Genomic DNA, 18920 nt, shown 5'->3' with positions numbered 1-18920 from the left:
AGCAAATTAGATTTTGGGAGTGATCCGGATCACTGTCTGGATCCAGGAATGTTTTTAAAGGATTCTTCACTATTGGGAGATAGGGCTGATGGCGGAGGTCTGCGCTCTCTGAGTGTTTTCTAGTTACGCATGGGGGTGGCTTGGTGATGCTCTAGGGCTGCTTTGCATCCTCTGGCACTGGAAACCTGCAGCGTGTGGAAGGCAAGATAGATTCATATATAAGTATTAAGAAATCCTAGAAGGAAACTTCATGTCATCTGTGAGGAAACTAAAGCTTGGGTATCATTTGACCTTCTAACAGGGCAATAATCTCAAACGTATCTCAAATTCCACCAAGGCATGGTTGCAGGAAAAGTCCTGGAAGATTCTACAATGGTCATCACGGTTGCTTGACTTTAACCCCATAGAAACTCTCTTGTGGGATTTGAAGAAGGCAGTAGTAGCATTCAGATCCAAGAATATTACTGAACTGGAGGCCATTGCACATGAGGAATGGGCTAAGAATCCTCAGGAACGCTGCCAGAAACTGGTGTCAGGCCATGCATCTCGTTTGCAGCAGGTCATAGAAGCAAAAGTGTTCTCTACTAAGTACTAAAGATGCTTGCCATGAAGGGGTTGAATAATCTTTAGACTGGTGAAGTCATTATAAGTTGCATTTCCAGTTGAATTTGGGGAAACTACTTGAAGCATTAGTTGTGTTAAATTTGTTGAGCACTGTATGTTTGGTAACTAGTTAAAAGAGCATTTATTATCAATGGTGAATAATTTCATACTGCACAATAAATAATTTAATAATATCCCTAATGAGGCTCATTGAATAGATGGCAATCACTCCATCCTCTCCATTACCGCCTACAAAATACATTATGCCAGCCAGATTTTAAAAAAAAACAGACGTGGGAAAAGGCATGAAGACCCCTCTACCCTCCATTAAATCATCCTAACATTTTTTAAGCCTGACGCCCATGTCTTATACTGAGAGAAGAATGATGTAGGAGTCAACAGATATTGGCTTTCCAGACCGATGATCAATATTTGGAACCAATATTATGATGTAAAAAATGTGCTCAGTGTGGGAGAAGTTAGATTGCATGATCAAAAACATGAAGGAAAATGAACAAAATAAACAAAGTAGTGCATATTTTGATGGATTAACTTTATTGATTATCTGTAAAATAAAATGCCAATAATGATAACCGGTCAAATGCCAAATGTTGGCCACAAGAACAGTTTTAGTCTTAAACCTGACTGTTTACTTTTGGACCAACCAACTATGAAACATGATATTTTTGAAAACTAGAAAAGCAGACCTCCGCAATTAGCCCTATCTCCCAGTAGTAAAGAATCCTTTAAAAAAATTCCTGGATCCAGATAGTGATCTGGATCACTCCCAAAATCTAATCAGTTCTTCCTTATGCCATTTCTGACATTTCCTGAAAATTTCATGAAAATCCATCCATGACTTTTTGAGTTATGTTGCTAACAAACAAACTAACTAACTAACTAACAAACTAACCCTGCCGATAACATAACCTCCTTGGCGGAGGTAATAAAATTGCTAGACTGTAATATTAACTAAATGAATTAATGTAATGGCTGACAAAGTCAGTTTTCTAACATGAATATTTAATTTCCTTATTCCACTTTTAATCTTCTGGCTTTTGAGTGATTAAGATGATCAAGCACTGGAGATCTGTTGCAGTTATCGGCTTGGCTCTACTTGGTTTGACTTGTTAGCCCACAGCCACAGATAAATGCTGTGTCACATGTGACAATATTAGATTGCATCTTATCTTAAAGTGGACACTTATTGTAACACTAGAAATAGAATTTTAAAAACTACTACAAGGGTGCAGATGGCCGAGTGGTTAGGCTGCGCCCCGTGTCTACGTGTCCAGGTTCAAGCACAGTTTGTGTCTCTTTGTCATTCCCAACTCTCTCATCCCTGTTTCTGGCTCTGTCCACTGTCCTATTTCTCTCTAATACAGGCAGAAAACCCCAAAAATAAATCTTTAGAAAAACAACAACTATAAAGGTACACTGCTTTCCTGTTTTCCTTGTGTATATGATGATAAACTCTTCTGTAGGCATTAATAAAAACATTTGGTTTAATTTTTACTCTGTCATACATAATGTAAGCATGTAATCTTGCTTAGACTGCACCATGCCCATTTTGTTTTAACAAGATCTCGTCTTTTGTTTCCTGCCACTCAGGATTGATTTGATGTTGAAACAAGGCCTTTCTCTCTCTCTCTCTCTCTCTCTCTCTCTCTCGAGGGAGATACACACACTCACAGTATACATCTCCTGAGCCCCCTCCTCCTCCCCATTCTTACCACAAAATGCTTTGAATAATTAAAGAGGTGTCAGGGTGTAAATTAAAACAGGACCAAACACATTTAAACACGAACACAAATAATGTGTTGCACTGAAGGGCTTCAAGTGTTTCTTTTCAGTGTTTGCAGTTTCTCTTTCTTTTTCCCTCTAAGCTGTGTGTCCTGTGTTGACTCTCAGTCCTGAGCATCTAATGAGTTTCTCACTATTTGAAATGATAACTAAGATCACAGAGCACTCTGTTCTGTTATGACTCAGATAATGAAGGATTTTTGTCACAGGCACTGGCATGGTGGAGAAGAGCACAAACAGACAGCTTTTATTTTAAGCAAGATGTTACAGATGTAAGTTATTTACATGTTTGTGCTGGAAGAGAGGATGTTATCGATGTTTTCCTAAGCTATGATATTGGATTTTTTTACATGCTTAAAATCTCTTTTAATTCTATGTATTGTTTACAGTCAGTGATGCATCAAATTCTCACTTACCAAGCTCTTTAAAATCTAAAGAAATCACTAAAAATGTTTATGAAAATGAAAAAATTATAACTTATTGCATGCTGTTGCTTCCAGCTCTTGTCAAGGATAGCAGTAACTGTGAAGCATCTGTGAAGGCAGAAATGAAAGCCTATAGCTATAGCACAGCACCTCCATGTGTCCATGAGTGATTACTACACATTTCTGTCTCCGTTCATCGAGTCCCCCTGTCGGTGTAGAAAAATAAACCTCTGTCTCTCCCTGCAGCAGCACAGTGATGTGACTGTACGCTGCAGGCACTGTCAAATGTCAGTCAGTCAGAGCTATGGCAACAGGGAAGGTGGTCTGTGCTTGTGTTTGTACATGCGTCTCTTCCTGAAACAGATATTTTGTTTAAATAGCCTTCCAGTGAGCTTTTAAATGATAATTAGTCTCTGCTGTTGCCATGGTCACGGGAGCGAACTGGCAGAAGAGCGTGTGTCAGAGGAGGCCGTGTGATCGCCGCCTCCTCGCAAAGATGCTGAGTTAGGATGCAAGGGTTGTACACAGCACACATCATGGCTCTGCCTCAGTCTCTCAGTGTATATCCTATGGATTAAAAACATTCATGTGTTATTAGCACTGTGCACTCAGCTATGAAATGGTGAGTCAGAATGACAGTGTCAGCTTTATTTTTCCAGGGAAGGGAACTTCACGCCATCATGTACTCACAGAAAAAAGCTGAATGATAGGCTGGGCTAAAATGTTACGTATGGCTGAAGTTGTTTTATTTGATTTGAAGCATCCTAATGGTTCACATTTTCCTACTTTTATCAAGTTATTTGTCATCTGACTCATCGGAGGGTTACAAACTACAGGGTATGGCACCTGACATGACGGCGCTCTCATTTAACATCTTTGCCTCTCTGCTGTCTTTCTATCAGCGGGGTGTGAGCTCGAAATGTGAGTGCGTCATACAGTGGGGGATGGAGTTCCTGCCTCCCATTTGAACTAAATGCAGGTCATCAACCTCTGATGGACAAATTATTCCTTTGATTCCTTTATTTCCATGATCTGTTGTTGCTCACTTAATGATATGGAGATTCACTGCATGAAAAAGATAGTTTAGTATGAAAACACTTTTTATATATCCTCAGAAAAAAAATGAGCTGTTTAGTACAGCTATGAACAGGTTATTCTGACTTTCATCTTCACTGTGTAGCAAATATACATGATATGAATCAGCATCAAAAGTCAAAGATTCAAAATAGAAAGCTAACTGTATCAGATTAGTTGACCTGTTCTTCAGATTCATCCTTGTACATTGAAGATTTAAAAATTAGCACAGTTTGCTCTACAAATATTTAAACATACAAAGATCGACTGTCTGATAGAGGTGTCCTGATTACATCTCATATAACTTTCAGGCTGCTATTGCCAAGTCTAAAATGAAAAACAGAGGAAAAACCACACTGTGAGTGTAGGATGTAATTTGAGCCTTTAAAACTGTTAGCACATCTGTATATAGAGAAAAATAAAAGGGGGGATGACTCATCAGACCATATTGGGTTTTGAGCCTCTTATTATAGAATTGCCTCTTATTGTATGTTGCCCATGGATACAAGTGAATTCAAAAGAGAAACCCAGCTATGAATACAAATCTACAGAGCTCGACATTTAGCCTTTGTTCGCAGCAAGTGATTGATTCAGACCTTGAGGTGTTACCGTGACACTGTTTATGTAACGTGCAGCAGATCTCTTATTACCCCTACCAAGCATATAAGGTTCTGTTGTTTTAGTTTGTTTGTTAGCACTGTGAGCAGAAACTACTGGGTCTGTTGTCATGTAACATGGGTTAGGGTTGAGCCTAGGCTAGGAGAGAACCCGTAACATTTTTGATCAGACAGAGCTGACTCAAGATAAAACATTCATTTGGTTGCAGGAAAGGTTTGTACTCTCGGAGTATTTCCTCTAGAGTAGGGGTTTTTAAAGTGTGGGAGAGTGAGCCTCTCTTAAGAAGAAATTATTCATTCAGTGGACCCCCCCCCACACAAAAAGAAATTGAAATTGAAAAAAGACAGCAACAACATTTCAGACATTTATGTCTAATCTCTAAACATTTTTAACTTCAATATATTTTGGATATTTTGGTTTTCAAATGTCCTAAACATCTGCCTTTCACTCTTAATCAGTTATAATGCCATTAAATACACCTTTTTCATATTTTTTGGCCATTTTACAACTTCTTTTTGCCACTTTTCCCAATTTTTCCACTTTTATCCCATTTTTGCCCTTTTTCACCTTTTTACCCATTTAAGCTACCTTTCATCATTAAATATCCCTTTTTCCTCCAATTCTTTTGCTCATTTTCTGACATCTTTTTGCCACTTTTTCCCAGTTTTTCCACTTTTATGCCATTTTTTCCCTTTTTTTTTACAATTTTTTGCAACTTTTTGTCGATTTAAGCTACCTTTTGCAATTGAATATCACCTGTTTCCTTTTTCCCCCAATTTTTGCCTCTTCTTTTTGCCATTTTTCCCATTTTGCCATTTTTCACAATTTTTTTGCCACTTTTTGCCATTACATACCACTTGTTTCCTCTTTTTTGCCCATTTTTGCCACTCTTGATTGCTTTTTGCCCATTTTAGTCACTTTCCACTCATTTTTTTGTTACTTCCCACCCATTTCTGCTACTTTCTGACCATTTTCCACTTTCCCCCCCCATTTTCGCCCCTTTTCACCCATTTTTTGCTGCTTTTTGACCATTTTGCCACCTTTAACCTATTTCTATTGCTACTTCAAGCTGTTTTTGCTACTTTTCACCTTTAGATTGTGGCTTTTACAAAGGTATTTTTCAACAGTTTTGCTCTTTGGTTGAGGGTTGAGAAACACTGCTCTATAGCATAGTCACTATAGTAACGATAAGTCTATCCATTTTACTAAATGCACAGCAGAGGTTATCAAAGCAAATCACCTTTTTTTCAGGTTTGTGGTTCCGCGCCTCCCCTGAAGCTCTGTGGCGCCCCCCAGGGGAGGCCTGCCTCACACTTTGAAAACCACTGCTCTAGAGTTTAGAGTCCATCCATCCATCTTCAACATTCAGAACAGCCTGCCCCTGAAGTTTTTCTGAGTTGCTTATCATATAAATCCCTTCCAGAGTGAAGAGGGGAGGATGGTGGAGGTCGCAGGAGGCAAATAGACATAGTGCAAATCCAAGATTGCAGCTAAATGATGGAGTCTGAAATGGTTTTGCCTTTCTATCAGTAGTGTTGTGGTTTAATGTTAGGTTTTGGTTATTGTTATATTATATATTAATAATTGTTATATTAATATGAATAAATGAATAAATAAGAAAACAGCGATCAACAACCAAAAAGTAGCAAAAATTAGTCTCAGAACTAAATTTTAGATAATGATTTTATTATGACTTAATAAATATTTCTTTTGAATAAATAGAAGGTGCAAACATGAGCCCTGAATATCTCAATGACTCAATTATTATTATTAGTTTATTATTATTAGTGATTATGATTATTAGTGTATATGCACAATATTCACAGACTACTTCTCTTTAAATCTATAATAGTTTTTTTTTTTAGAATCAGCATCAATTAGAATCTACAATTCAACAATTTTCTATTATAAAAACTTAACCACAACAAAACAGAGTATTTACAAAGCAAAGCCAACACGGATGTATTTGTGTTTTTGTATGAGAAAGACAAAGAGAAAGAAAGATGATGGCTGACACACATAAGCAGAGACAAGTGCAGCTTTTAGCAAATGCACATAGAAATGCTTCCTACAGTTATCTGCACAGATCAAAGCCTCTTACTTGTGATCACGGGTCGAGAAGTGAGCAGAGGTTCGTCCATTAATTTTCCTTCCACGGTTTCAGCCAGTGAAAAGTCTTGAGGCGTCAAGAATCAGCTTCAGGGCAAGAGCAGGGCTTGTATTGTCCCTCAGGCAGAGGGAAAAGAGTTGCATGTCCTTCTTCGGATACCAGTAAGCTTTCTGCAGAAATCATGTCTGGATGATGATTGAAAGAAGGAAGCAACCCTTTTATAGGACCATCTGATTGTTGACTGCTCTAAAACTGAAGCTAAAGCTGGGAAAATCAAGCAACAGTGTGGTCCTGTGGCCCCGGGGGTGAGCATAGCAAGCATACTGGGGAGGTGAGTCTATCAGGCTTCCTCGTTCTACAATGTTTGTGAAGCAAGTCTTTGATAATAAAGATATTGTTTTTTCAGGGCCAATATCGATACCAATTATTATATATATTGAGGACCAAACAACAGTACTGATGTTTCATTTAGCTCACAAGGGATTGTGTTTAAAAGTGATAAAGGGGTGTGACATGTCACCCATTACAGTTAAAAATCAGTGCTTATGATTATCATCTGTTGTGATAAACCTCAAGTATATTTTTATGTTATAGCTAAAATGGTTAATTGCCTATGAGGAACATCAAAGATTCCCTTTAATTATGAATTACATTTGAATAGGATAGTTTTAACAAATTATGGACCATCTTGATAGGAATAACACACCATTAAGTGGTTAACAAGACTGGGTTAAAACCTACCGCAGCTACCTGTGATGTCTGTTGTAATCCTGGAGAGGGGAGAGGAGTAGCTCTGGCTACTCCCCTGAACAAGGTACCCACAGAGCTATAGACAGAGCACCTAACACGCCAGAGAGACTGTACCATATATCCTCTGCATGGATGTATTTCAGATTCATCTGGGAAAACTCCCATAGAAAGTGTTTGGAAAGGGCAGGACATTCCAAAAAATTCTCAGAAGGTGATTGGATGTTCTGTCTGTCACATTCATGACGGGCCATTTAGAGTGACAAGACAAAATGACGTTCTGCGCATGTGCTACTCTTAACCTGACAGGCTACCGCTGCCATAGATTGTTCATGGCTGAGCTTCTCTGTGAATAAAATTGATGGCAAGGCTGGTCAGGTGAAAGCTACATCCGAGGTAATCCCTGCAGGGAGGCAACCCGCCTACTGCCTTATGCACCTCAGCTGACACTGATTGTTCTGATCAGTGTTAAGTTCAGCACAAACGTTGTTGATTAGAGCTTTTAAAGACAGATTTGCCTGATGGCAGACACAGAGTTTGGCAAATTCATCTGTTTTGTAAGGTTAACAGGTCCAGTATGTTCCTTGAACCGCCATTAGATGTCGCTACTCTTCTGCTGACGCAACTCTGTATGGCTCTGAAAGTATTGTCACCCACACGGTCAGTCAGTCAGGCAGTGAGATACAGACCCATGTGTAGGGCTGACCTTGGTAATCAGCCAAAAGATGTTTAAATGCATCCTGTCAGCCTTACAGTAAAAATGCTGTGTTTACAGTTGATAGCACCAACACTCACGCAGATAAAACTGTGCTGTGAGAAGGAGAATGCAAAGGAACTTTAGTGTATTGAAGCAGTCCATCTGGTTGCCTCTCTGGGGCTCTGGGACAATGTTTCATCCAGCGTGACATTTTCTAATCCAAATCATGTTTTATGCATGGCCTCTGCTGGGCCACAGAGAGATGAGATACAGGGATTTTTGTTGATACAGGGACTCTGTGTGGGTAAACTGGCTGATACTTAGCATAGCTTCACACTCTGATCTGCAAGACTGGAACTGACACAAACACAGTCTCAGGTGAAAATTCTAGTTTAAGTTTAAGACGATTGGTCATTAGCAGATGATAGTGTTTGACTGCTTCAGGGGAGGTCAGTCAATCTGTAGAGGGTACATGTTTCATTTAATACATTTGAATAGAGAACAAAACTGATATTAACATTTCATCTCATCATAAATAATCGCTCTATCTCTGAGGCTGTTATTAACTTTTCAGAATCTCAAAGTCTTTGTTTCTCTCTCCTGTCCCACAAGTTTAGCACTCCCTTTAAAGTAATGATGACATTGTTGATGCTTTCAAGCAACTTTTCAAAGGCGGTTTCTTTGATATCAGCCATCATCTCTCTTTGATAGACTTCTTTGACTATTTTATGAGGATATTTTTAAGGTCATGTTTAAATGATATTCATCAGAAGTGGCTTGAACTTCACTAGTACCGCTGATTCATAGAAATTCTCTGTGGGCTGCTTCTGGCTGAATATTAGAAACATGTAATTAGCTCTTCCTCCTCTATTTAACACAGTTAATTCAAGGCTGTTTTTGTGCCTTTATAAAGCAGTGCGAATGCTCGGCGCTCCTGTATGAATTGTAAAATTCAATGTTATCTGATTATGAGAGAGATTTGAAAACAGCTTCTCGAGTCAGAATTAGTTTGCGTTCACAATTCTGAAAAAGCCTGGCAGAATTTGACAATGGTTCATCTGCAAAACAATGGCTGTCTTGCTTATCAAAAGAAGTTTTCCAATATATGCACAACTAAAAGCATGCACAAAGTTTTAGGGTATTTTCTCCTCAGTGATTCACACGTTGGCTGCCTTTAACTCCCAGAGCAAAGAGGGGCTGTTAATTATCAAAGAGGTTAAAATATTAAAACACCAGTTGGCTTTCATAAACCCGTAATTTCTGTCAAACATCAAGTAGCCATCATTCTCAAGTGGGAACACTGACTGATACTATGAATTAATCACTTTGATACTCTTTAAATTCATAATAAGAAGTCAAGCATTTTACACTATTAAATTGCTAAAAGGATCTCTCAGCTTTGCCGCTGATGCCTCTGAGGTTTATTGTGCTCCCATGTGTGATGTGACATAATGTGAATCCTGTCAGCAGCCCACTCCTCAGTTTTGGCCTAATTGCCCCCTTGAAAGTTTGTATTTCAAGGCTGAAACTCAAAGATTTGTCATGGCAGTCTGAGAGGCTGCTCTAAGTGTGGTAGAGAAACATGGATTTTTCTCATCTGAATGTGAAGAAAACAGTTGCAACTTTGACCAATTCCTTCTGGCTTGCTTCGTGTAAAATAGTTATAGGATGACAGTGTGGTGACTTCACAGTAACACAGATCCTGGTTCAAATCCCTGGCCTGTAGCACAGGGCCTTTCTCTGTAGAGATTGCATGTGTGGGTTCTCTCCTCAGGCTTCCTCCCACAAACCAATAAAACATGTTTATTAGGTTTACTGGTGACTCTAAATTGCCCGTAGGTGTGAGTGTGCTTGCTTGTTTGACTCTAGTATAGATAATGGATGGGTGGATGATTGCATGGAGTGCTTTAATGTGTTCTTTTGAGAAATTTCAGCATGCTATCTCTTCAGCCAGGGTGTAACACTGCTTCACAAAGGTACATTCAACATGAAATAAATTAAAGGTTTTCCAAGTTGTCCAGAATGCAGTTTCACTACTTTCTCCATAAAATCTATATTATTTTATTTTTTAGAACTTTCATATCTAATTCATATCTTCATCTTTGACCACCTTGTTTATCAACTTTCTGGGGGTTAGCATCTTTTTTACCAGTTGCTGGGAACTTTAAATAAACAACTGTTTTTGACAAGCACTGACCTCCATATTCCATTCAGTCTTCCTTGTTCGTAAGCATATTAGGAGAGCAACTGTATGTATATGCAAGCATGTAAAAAGTCCAGTTAGCAGAGTTTGTGCCACACCAGTGAACAAAAAGAAAAGAAGGAGAAACTGGTACACATGTGAAGTTGCAATTATAAAATGTTGCTTTTCTGGTCTGTACAAACTCTGTAAATTAGTGTGTGTACTTTACTTGTTTACAACATATTTCCGTCAGTCTCCTCTACTGCAGAATTCTTCAGTGCAGTACCCAGCCCTAATCTCGACAAGTTAGTGTTGTCCCAAATAGTGGGTTTGGTGTTTTTGCACTCTCATCATATATTTAAACATTTTATTGCAAAATGGATGTAGACTTTTACTTGGCAGAGAAGGCTTGGGTCAGAAGATACTGCCTGGATTAGACAAGCAGCATGCTGTGGCTTTCCAAGGACTGTAAAGCTAGAAACCCTCATATGGATAGATACATTTATGAGAATGTGAATTGAATAGAATAAAATTAGTTCAGAAGCAATTAATACAGTAGCATGAATCTGAATATGAGGCTGCAACAAGCTTTATGCGATAAAGGAGGAGTCTGGGGTGGAGGAGGTCACGCTTTGCCATTAGCAGCAGTGTGGTGAAAGCAGGGATTAGTGAGAAGTATGTCATATTCAATTGGAATCAGAATCAGAATCATTATTGTCATTGTACACAAGTACAATGAAATTGTGCACAGTTCCATTCAGTACACGAGCAGTTCCATTTAGCGCACTTATCATTTATTATTGCAACTGCTCTGGGATGTGCTGTTTTTCAGTCTGTTAGTTTTGGCTCTAATTGTCCTGAACCGTCTTCCTGAGGATAGCAGGTGGAACAGGTGATGTGCTGGGTGGGATGAGTCCTTTAGGATGTCCAGGGCCTTTCTGTAGCAGCGGGACCTGAACAGCTCCTCTAAGGAGAGCACAGCCTGTGATTTTCTGCGTTATGTTGATGACCCTCTGGAGAGCTGTCTTCTCCTGAGCAGTGTAGCTGGAGAACCACACTGGGATGCAGTATGCCAGTACACTTTCAATGGAGCATCTGTAAAAGGACACCAGCAGCTCCTTGGCCAGGGCGTTGCTCTTCAGAACCCTCGGGAAGTGGAGTCACTGCTGTGCCTTTTTGATCTGCGCTGTTGTGTTTGTTTTCCAGGTCAGGACCACTGTGTTGAGAGAAAGAGCTGTGATTGGCTGGTTGTCAGCAGGTCACAGCTGGGCGTATGACTACCGTGTCCTGCATGAACTAATGCTAAGTTTGTCCGCCTCTTTCTTTTCCTTCTACTTCTTCTTTATTGCTTCTTTGTTAAGCAATCATCACTGTTATCTGACAGCTATTAAATTCTATTGAATTCATTTAACTTGTATTTTATTTTAACATTATTCCTTCAAAGAAAATTAACTTTTTTGGCCTAAAATGCCTTATGTGTGATTGAAATGTGCCACCATTGCATGTGGCACCTTAGCAAGTGGTACCAAACATGGCTGCACCAAATTGACTGTGTCACCAATATGGTGTCCATAAAGGGTGTTAAGTGTCCATCGTTTCACAATCAAACTCTTGGACAGTTTCGAGTGCACAAATAGTACACTGCATTTTTCTTCTAAGAGTGTAGGCGCTATGCACACTTATGCATCCAAAATGTTTAGTATAGTTCATAAAGGCTGTTTATGTATATGAATGGCATTTGTCTCAGCCTGCCTCTGGGTCCTGTATCTTTGTGTTTAAGCTGAATTTGACTACCTGTTTTACAAGTTATCTTTTACATTAACATTAAGAATACTAAAATGAATATAGCATGCAAGGATAAAACAAAATAAAGAGGAAACACCATCGCACAATGCAGCCACATGATGCTAGCATTCTTTCTTTGTCCTGAAGGCCTGAAGACCATCGATCAGAACTATCTGTAGTTTCTCTGAGTGTCTAGTCAGGCCATGGATAGGTGTATATTTGAGTTGAAAGCCTGAGTCTAAGTAAGACACTAAAGGGTATCTTGTACTCAGCATTATACTCCAAAAGGGCCTAAAAAAAGCATCTGTATAATTCATGAGTCATATCAAGGAATCCATGTTTTACAACCAGAAAATGAGAAGGGTATGGTGCTTTTAAGGAGGAGGAGCAACCCTTCACTCTATAAAGCCTACAACTTCTAAGACCTTTCCTTTGAAGGCAGTGCCCCCTTATTTGGGATGCATAGCAGCACATAGATGCTGTAAACCAAGTTAATCAGAGGCAGAGGGATCTCGAAAGCAAGGAAACTGGAAAAATTAAAGCCACTCTGCTACAGTGCTTACTATGAAGGAAATTTAGGGAAAAGCTTTAGAAGCTGCTGCTTCACTCCAGCTTTGGGTTTAGGTTGTTTTTACATAGAAATATTAAAAACGCAGACTAATACTTAGGTAAATGTCAGACATTAGTTGGCACATGCTGTATGCATTATTAAGGCTGTGTACTCTGCAGCTGTGCCTCAGCCAGCCTGTCTATGACAGGCAGACACAAGCCAGAGATCCATTTCCATGTCACTGTGTGCTGTCTCTGCTATGGCCATTATTATAATTACTGATACTGCCGGTCTCCTGTTACCAACAATAAAATGCCTCTGGGAAAACTCTGTACAAAATTCTGGACTGGAAAAATCCAATTTGTGGAAGGGATCTTATCGTCCACTCTTTAATGCTATAATGTCTATCAGACCAGAGAGATTAAAGGAAGAAGAAAGTACTGTTTTCTAAGGAGAATTTACTGTTCTTATGTTTTCATTCGATTATATGAAAGTCAGCCTTCCTCCTACTCCTAACTCTCTCATGACCAAGCCCAACTTCAAAGTCCTCCCTTCGAGCATCAAATATTAAGCAGGGTGCTGCGCTTACACCTGTTCCTCTGTGGAGTGGCTTGTTCCATTTACCTTCACTTTCATCACAGCAGCCTGCATGCAGGGTACACACCATTAAACACAGAGGGCCTACCAGTCACTTACATTTATGGGCAGAAACTATATGCATCTCAAATTCATGGGAAGTTTTGTTGCAAAAAGTCAGAGTTAAAGAATAGTCAAATAAGGCTATTTTGTAGCATGAGAACCTATATGGCCATCATATGAGGAGGGAAATTGGTGCTTTGCTCAAGGGCAGAGGCAGAGCTGATGCTTTTTGACATGGGAGCTTAAATCCCCATCCACAGTTACACAAGATCCATCCCTAATTACAGAGCCGTCCTGCTTGTGATAATTGCACCGAGGAGGATTGATTATGCAGGTTGTTTTTCTCCAGCAGATTCTCCTGCTTTGGATACTCGTGTAATAATTGCATTATGAGATGAATTATGAAAACCAAAAAAGAACATGGGTCTCCTGGGTTGCGGCACAGAAACTTCATCACCCCTCTCATATGAGTTTGATGGGAGCAGATGAAGATTTTCTCTTGTGTAGTGAAGTAAGGATTACCTAAATTGCAGAAGAAAAAGTCGCAGAGGTGTGTAGGAGGGACTTCTGACTTTACTGCCCACTTCAGTAAAATACAAACTGGTGTCAACATGCTTTTTTCAATTTAACACAGTAATAGCTGAGTCATATTTTTGCACCCCATAGCATCTCTTTCCAAAACGAGCTGTGTACTGGTTATTTGACCTTGTCAACTAGGAATAAACAAACTCAAAATCAAACTGGTCATGAGGTGAGGGTGGGTTGTATGCAGACTCCAAACAAGTTGTCAAGGTCCATGCTCACAACGACGATCTTTGGCATCTCTGTGCTGTTGTGGCATGTCCCGACTGTGTTCCGGGTAAAAAGCCATTCTACCTGCCTGTCTTGCAACTAAAATCTTACTAACATAACTGGCAGCACGTCTGTGTGTCTGTCTCGTTTTGCATGCCACATCACTTCAATTATTCTTGACACCACTCAGAAGACCTCTTAGGTGGACTGGTTCAAAACTGGTGCAGTAATAAAATCATAAACATCCAGATCTTCTATAAAATCCAAAATTGTTGTGCCTTTTGTTTCAATTTGCTCCCTTACCCATCCCCAACACCCACTACGTCCCTTCCCCTGTGTAACACACATGCTCACTCCACCACAATGCTGAAGAGAAAACGCCCTTCAATCTCAAACTTATGCTTATACAGCACACTCATGACTCTGGTCTTTCTTTATAACTTAGGGCGGCCTTACACTAATGACTTTTCCTCTGATTTCAAAGTCACAGACAAAATTCCAAAGTCAGAGTAAAATCATGGGAGTCTTGCTGAAGTCTTGGCTCGCCCCTGTTGTCTCAGTCTTTAGGTGCAAGGTGGTCATAAGACTCAATTTTAGCAGTTTAGAGGCAGTCTTTCTTCAGTCTTGGCACTACAATAATATCAAACATGTTTGGGTGTGTCTTAAGTCTTAAGTCTGTTTGTGTGCAAATGTGTTTCTCAGTGGCGCGACCGTCATCCACGACCAATGGGAGTCGGTGTTGTGCGTGAGCAAATTAATTCACTTGATTCTTCAAAATATGAACGTGAGTGTAGATCAATCTAGAGCCACTGAATGTCCGATCATAATTCAAGAGATTGAAAAACTTTTCTGCTCAGAGCTGCCGTCAGATCTCTGTGCCTGTGTGTTTGTGTGCCTTGTCAGTCAATTCACTCCAGGCTGACATGACAGGTGCAGTAAATGGCCACTAGGATTTTCATTGTAAAAGACTGATCAGTTTGTTTCAGTGGTGAGATGACTTGCGTTTTCATATGGTACTTTTATTCTGAAGTGTTTCTGGGATAGTTCCTCCGTTGTTGCAGTAACATGCAAAGTTGCTTCAACGTTTAACTTTCCTTTCATTTCTACTCGATGTAAATGATTTAAAAACACCAGATTACAAGAGCTATGAACTCAGATGCAATCCGCTTCTACATCTTGTTCTCTGCTAAAAAATTGTTGTTGTGAATTTCCACCAGATGCATGATGGGAAATAATCTCAAAAGGAATTGTATTCTAGTCTTGTAATTAGTGACCAACAGTCTTTGCAAAATCTCAGTCTGAGACTAAAAACTGTCTCCAGATGTGAGAGGGTCTCAAATGTCAGTCTTTTTAGGGTCTTTTAAGAGTTTTAGCAAAGCCTTCTAGTGTAAGGCCGGCATTAGAGAGCAAGTGACATAGGAGGAAAATAACTAGACTTTGTTGAAACACGCCCACAAAGAAACGTATTTGGCACACCTTGTCCACGATCCCTTACAGTTACTGCACATGTCTGCCCGTCGCACTGTTGCAGCTTTTATTCTGGGCACGAGTTTATTGGCTTTGTCTCCCTGCAGTCAAAGCCCTGTCATCCTTCCTAAGTTTTACATCAATAAACCTCCCTACAAGTGACTGGATTCAGTGTGTAGTGGAACTGTCCCACGTGCTTTTCAAAATAAAAGCATACAAACAAAGGGAGTTTCTCCAATAAAATGCTTAAGCAAGCTTTTACTTTGAAAACACAAATCAGAAGTGCTTTCATACCATGTTCATCTTTACCTGCAACATTTTGTACCACGTGGAAACAGAAAGCTTCACGATTAGGTTTGGAGAACAACTTTATTAAACAGAGGCATTTTACTTTGTGAACTTCATCAGGTTCCTCAAGAAACAGATTTTAAACATATTCTGCTAATGCGGATGTGCATATTTGCTACAACAAGGTAAATATGGATCTGTATTATCATTTTCCTCAAATCTCAAAATTCCCTGTGAGTGAGACGTGCGTATCAGTGTATGAGATGCAGCCCTCATGCAGGCTGCCAGTCCAAACAACTGGTTATGGAATAGTAGCGGTCAGGAGCACTCTGGCCAAATGACATCATATGACTAGTGTGGACCAAAACATGGCGGCCTCCTGTGAGTTTATATGCTTGAATTTACTCAAAATGCAGATATTTAGTGAGGTTTATAGTGCAATTTAAAAATGACAGATACAGATATCTATACAATAAGGAATTGTCTGATCATGCAGAGTTCCTTTGAAACTGATGACTTTATGTTTCTATTCTGAGAGTAGATCAACTCAAGTTCAGGGTTAGACTCTGTTTTTTTTTTTTTTTACTTTCTTCTTGAAATGGGCCCTGGTCTTTTGTTTACTAACTACATTTTTTGTTGACTCTACATTTGGGTCCTGAACCTTTTGTCATTTGACATTAACTCATGACTCAATCGCTCCTACAGTCTGTTATATTCTCAGCCTAATTAAGAAGTATCCCAGGTGCTTCAGTTTATTTACACATCACAGGTCGGAGATCTGGAGGGTGAGAGATTGATCTGTGTGGATTTTGTGAAAGCAGATTTATTTGACTGTTTTACATTCTGTCAAAGCTTTCCTTTTGTGTGAGTCAAACTGAAACACCTTTGTGACTTGACATTTTTGAAAGGCCATACCATCAGAGAATGCAATCAATGTTTCATTGTGTTTTAAGTCAAGCAGCTGTAGCAGGCTCTGAGACTGGGGAGAATAAGATCCTGTTCTGGCTGTATTTTATAGCCAGTACGAAAAATGGACCTGGTTATTCAGTTTATTGACCAGTATACCTAGAGGACAGGTTACTCTTTTTCCAGCAGTTTTCATTTCAGACTTATTGTTTGTAGCAGTTATCAGGATATGTTGTCAATATCTGTGGACAGCAGATGAAACATTGAATCTCTGCAGACGTCGAAGTTTGTTTTGATTTTAAAGCAAGTAATACAGGAGTCAAGGCCATGCTGTTGTGAGGCTGGAATTATCTTCAGCAGTCACCCACTTACATGGTGGATGCCGGTATTCAGTACAATGGCATGCCATTCTTCAACCAAGTCAGCCAGTATGGTTATGCTGGTCACTCTGGCACAAACAACATACCCAAGCTGATCCCACAAGTGTTCAGTGGGGTTGAGCTCAGGACTGCTGGCAGACCATTCCATCCTCTCCACTCCCAGATTCTGGAGATAGTCTCTGATAAACCCCACTCTGTGGGGGTGAGTGTTGTCATCTTGGTGGATAGAGTTCAGTCCCAGACTGTGGAGATATGGGATTTCCACTGGTTGCAGAATCTCATCTGGATATCTCTCTGCATTGAGATTACGTTCAAAGATGGCCAGCCTTGTTTTACCAGTGAGGGAGATGCTGCCCCACACCATCACACTGCCTCTTTCAAAAGATGTTACTCTATCTGTGTGGCAATCAACATAGCATTCACTGTGTCTTCTCCACACTGGCAAGATCTGGCAAGTTTTTCATGGGTGTAACCCACATACTCAGCTCTGCTGCTCATCCCACAAATGAATGTTCCTCCATAAATGTGGCACCATTTAAAAGGGAAATAAACAGGCTTTCAAACAAAGAAATAACCTACCAAACACAAAGTTCCTTACTTTTTGCGCTAGGTTTATTACCTGGTCTGTAATCAGCTGAGAGGCGGATATCTAACCGAATAGTATTCATTCAAAGTCTTGGCAGCCAGCTTGGCGGCCCACTCTCTGGAGTTAAATGGCTCCTTTTTATCTCCTTTTTTCAGCGCTTTCCAATGGCTAACATGAGATTTTCACCCTAAATCTGGTCTCATCTCATTGTCAAGCAGACAGGTGATGAAACCATGACTGCTATGATGGTACAGGAAGCCTTTTTAAACCTTGCTTCAAGGCTGTTTTTTTTTTCTTGACATAGCAGAATTACTTCAGCCACCACGCAGGTTTGGTCATTTCTTTTCCACACGCCCTCCAGTACAGGTCAGTTATGATGCTATGCCTCAAGTTTTTCTTGCATGGACAGATGTGCCACTCTAAATACTCAACAGGTCAAACTCCTCACTGAACTTCTCGCTGTCAACTGTTGTGTTGATGTGTAACTCAGATAAGTGTCACTTACATTGATGCCAAAGTCACCAAATCTAATCTGGCTCTTCAGATTAGATCTGGCATGTATTTTTCATAGGATTATATACAAAAGTGGCCTAAATCTGGTTTCAAAAATGCCAGAATCCATGACACTTCTGCTGTTCAGATTGTTGCAAAAATGAGATTATAACATATATTCACAAACATTGGGATTTGGGTTGGTTTTTCTGCAGTGTGAATGCGGCCTATCTGCTGTATTTTTGTCTCGGGCTCTGTGCTACCAGAACAGAAATATCTTGGCCGCTCTTTTGGCTTTTGCTGCTGTTTCATTTTCTTCCTGGTTTACTTTGGCAGTCTACCACTGAACTCTATCAGTGATGCTTTTATTCAGTGGGCAATTAATAATTCAGGAAGGATGCTTGAAGGAACAAAAGAAGGGTCCTACTGTGGGACTTGTCTTACTTAAGGAACATTTGGCACAATTTTGAAGGCTGTACTGCAGCCTTACAATGTACCTTGTTGTGTCTGATCTGATCAGTCCTGCACTCTATCAATTTAAAAGTCTTGATCATGACAAAAAAGTGTGTTTTCAAGTTTGTTTTTGAATGCATATGTGCATTTCAGACAGATCTGGTTCATTGCATGTCCTGAATTTGCAGGAGCTGGTGCAACACAAGAATGATGAAATGCAGCAAACGCAGTTTGGCCTGAGGCTGTTTTGTAAGGAGTCGGTAGATAGTTTAATTCTTTCTGTACCCACGAGCAGTGGATTTTCCTCCATAAACAAATTTTGG

The 18920-nt window shown here is 39.8% G+C and overlaps 1 protein-coding gene across 2 annotated transcripts in view; it reads left to right on the top strand.

The window, feature by feature from the left end:
* tub (TUB bipartite transcription factor) overlaps positions 1-18920 on the top strand; it is an 81007-nt gene that overhangs the window by 22995 nt on the left and 39092 nt on the right. The window lies entirely within an intron of this gene.

Source organism: Cheilinus undulatus, linkage group 1, assembly GCF_018320785.1.
Source record: "Cheilinus undulatus linkage group 1, ASM1832078v1, whole genome shotgun sequence".
Lineage (NCBI taxonomy): Eukaryota > Metazoa > Chordata > Actinopteri > Labriformes > Labridae > Cheilinus > Cheilinus undulatus.
This window is presented reverse-complemented; position numbering and strand designations above follow the sequence as displayed.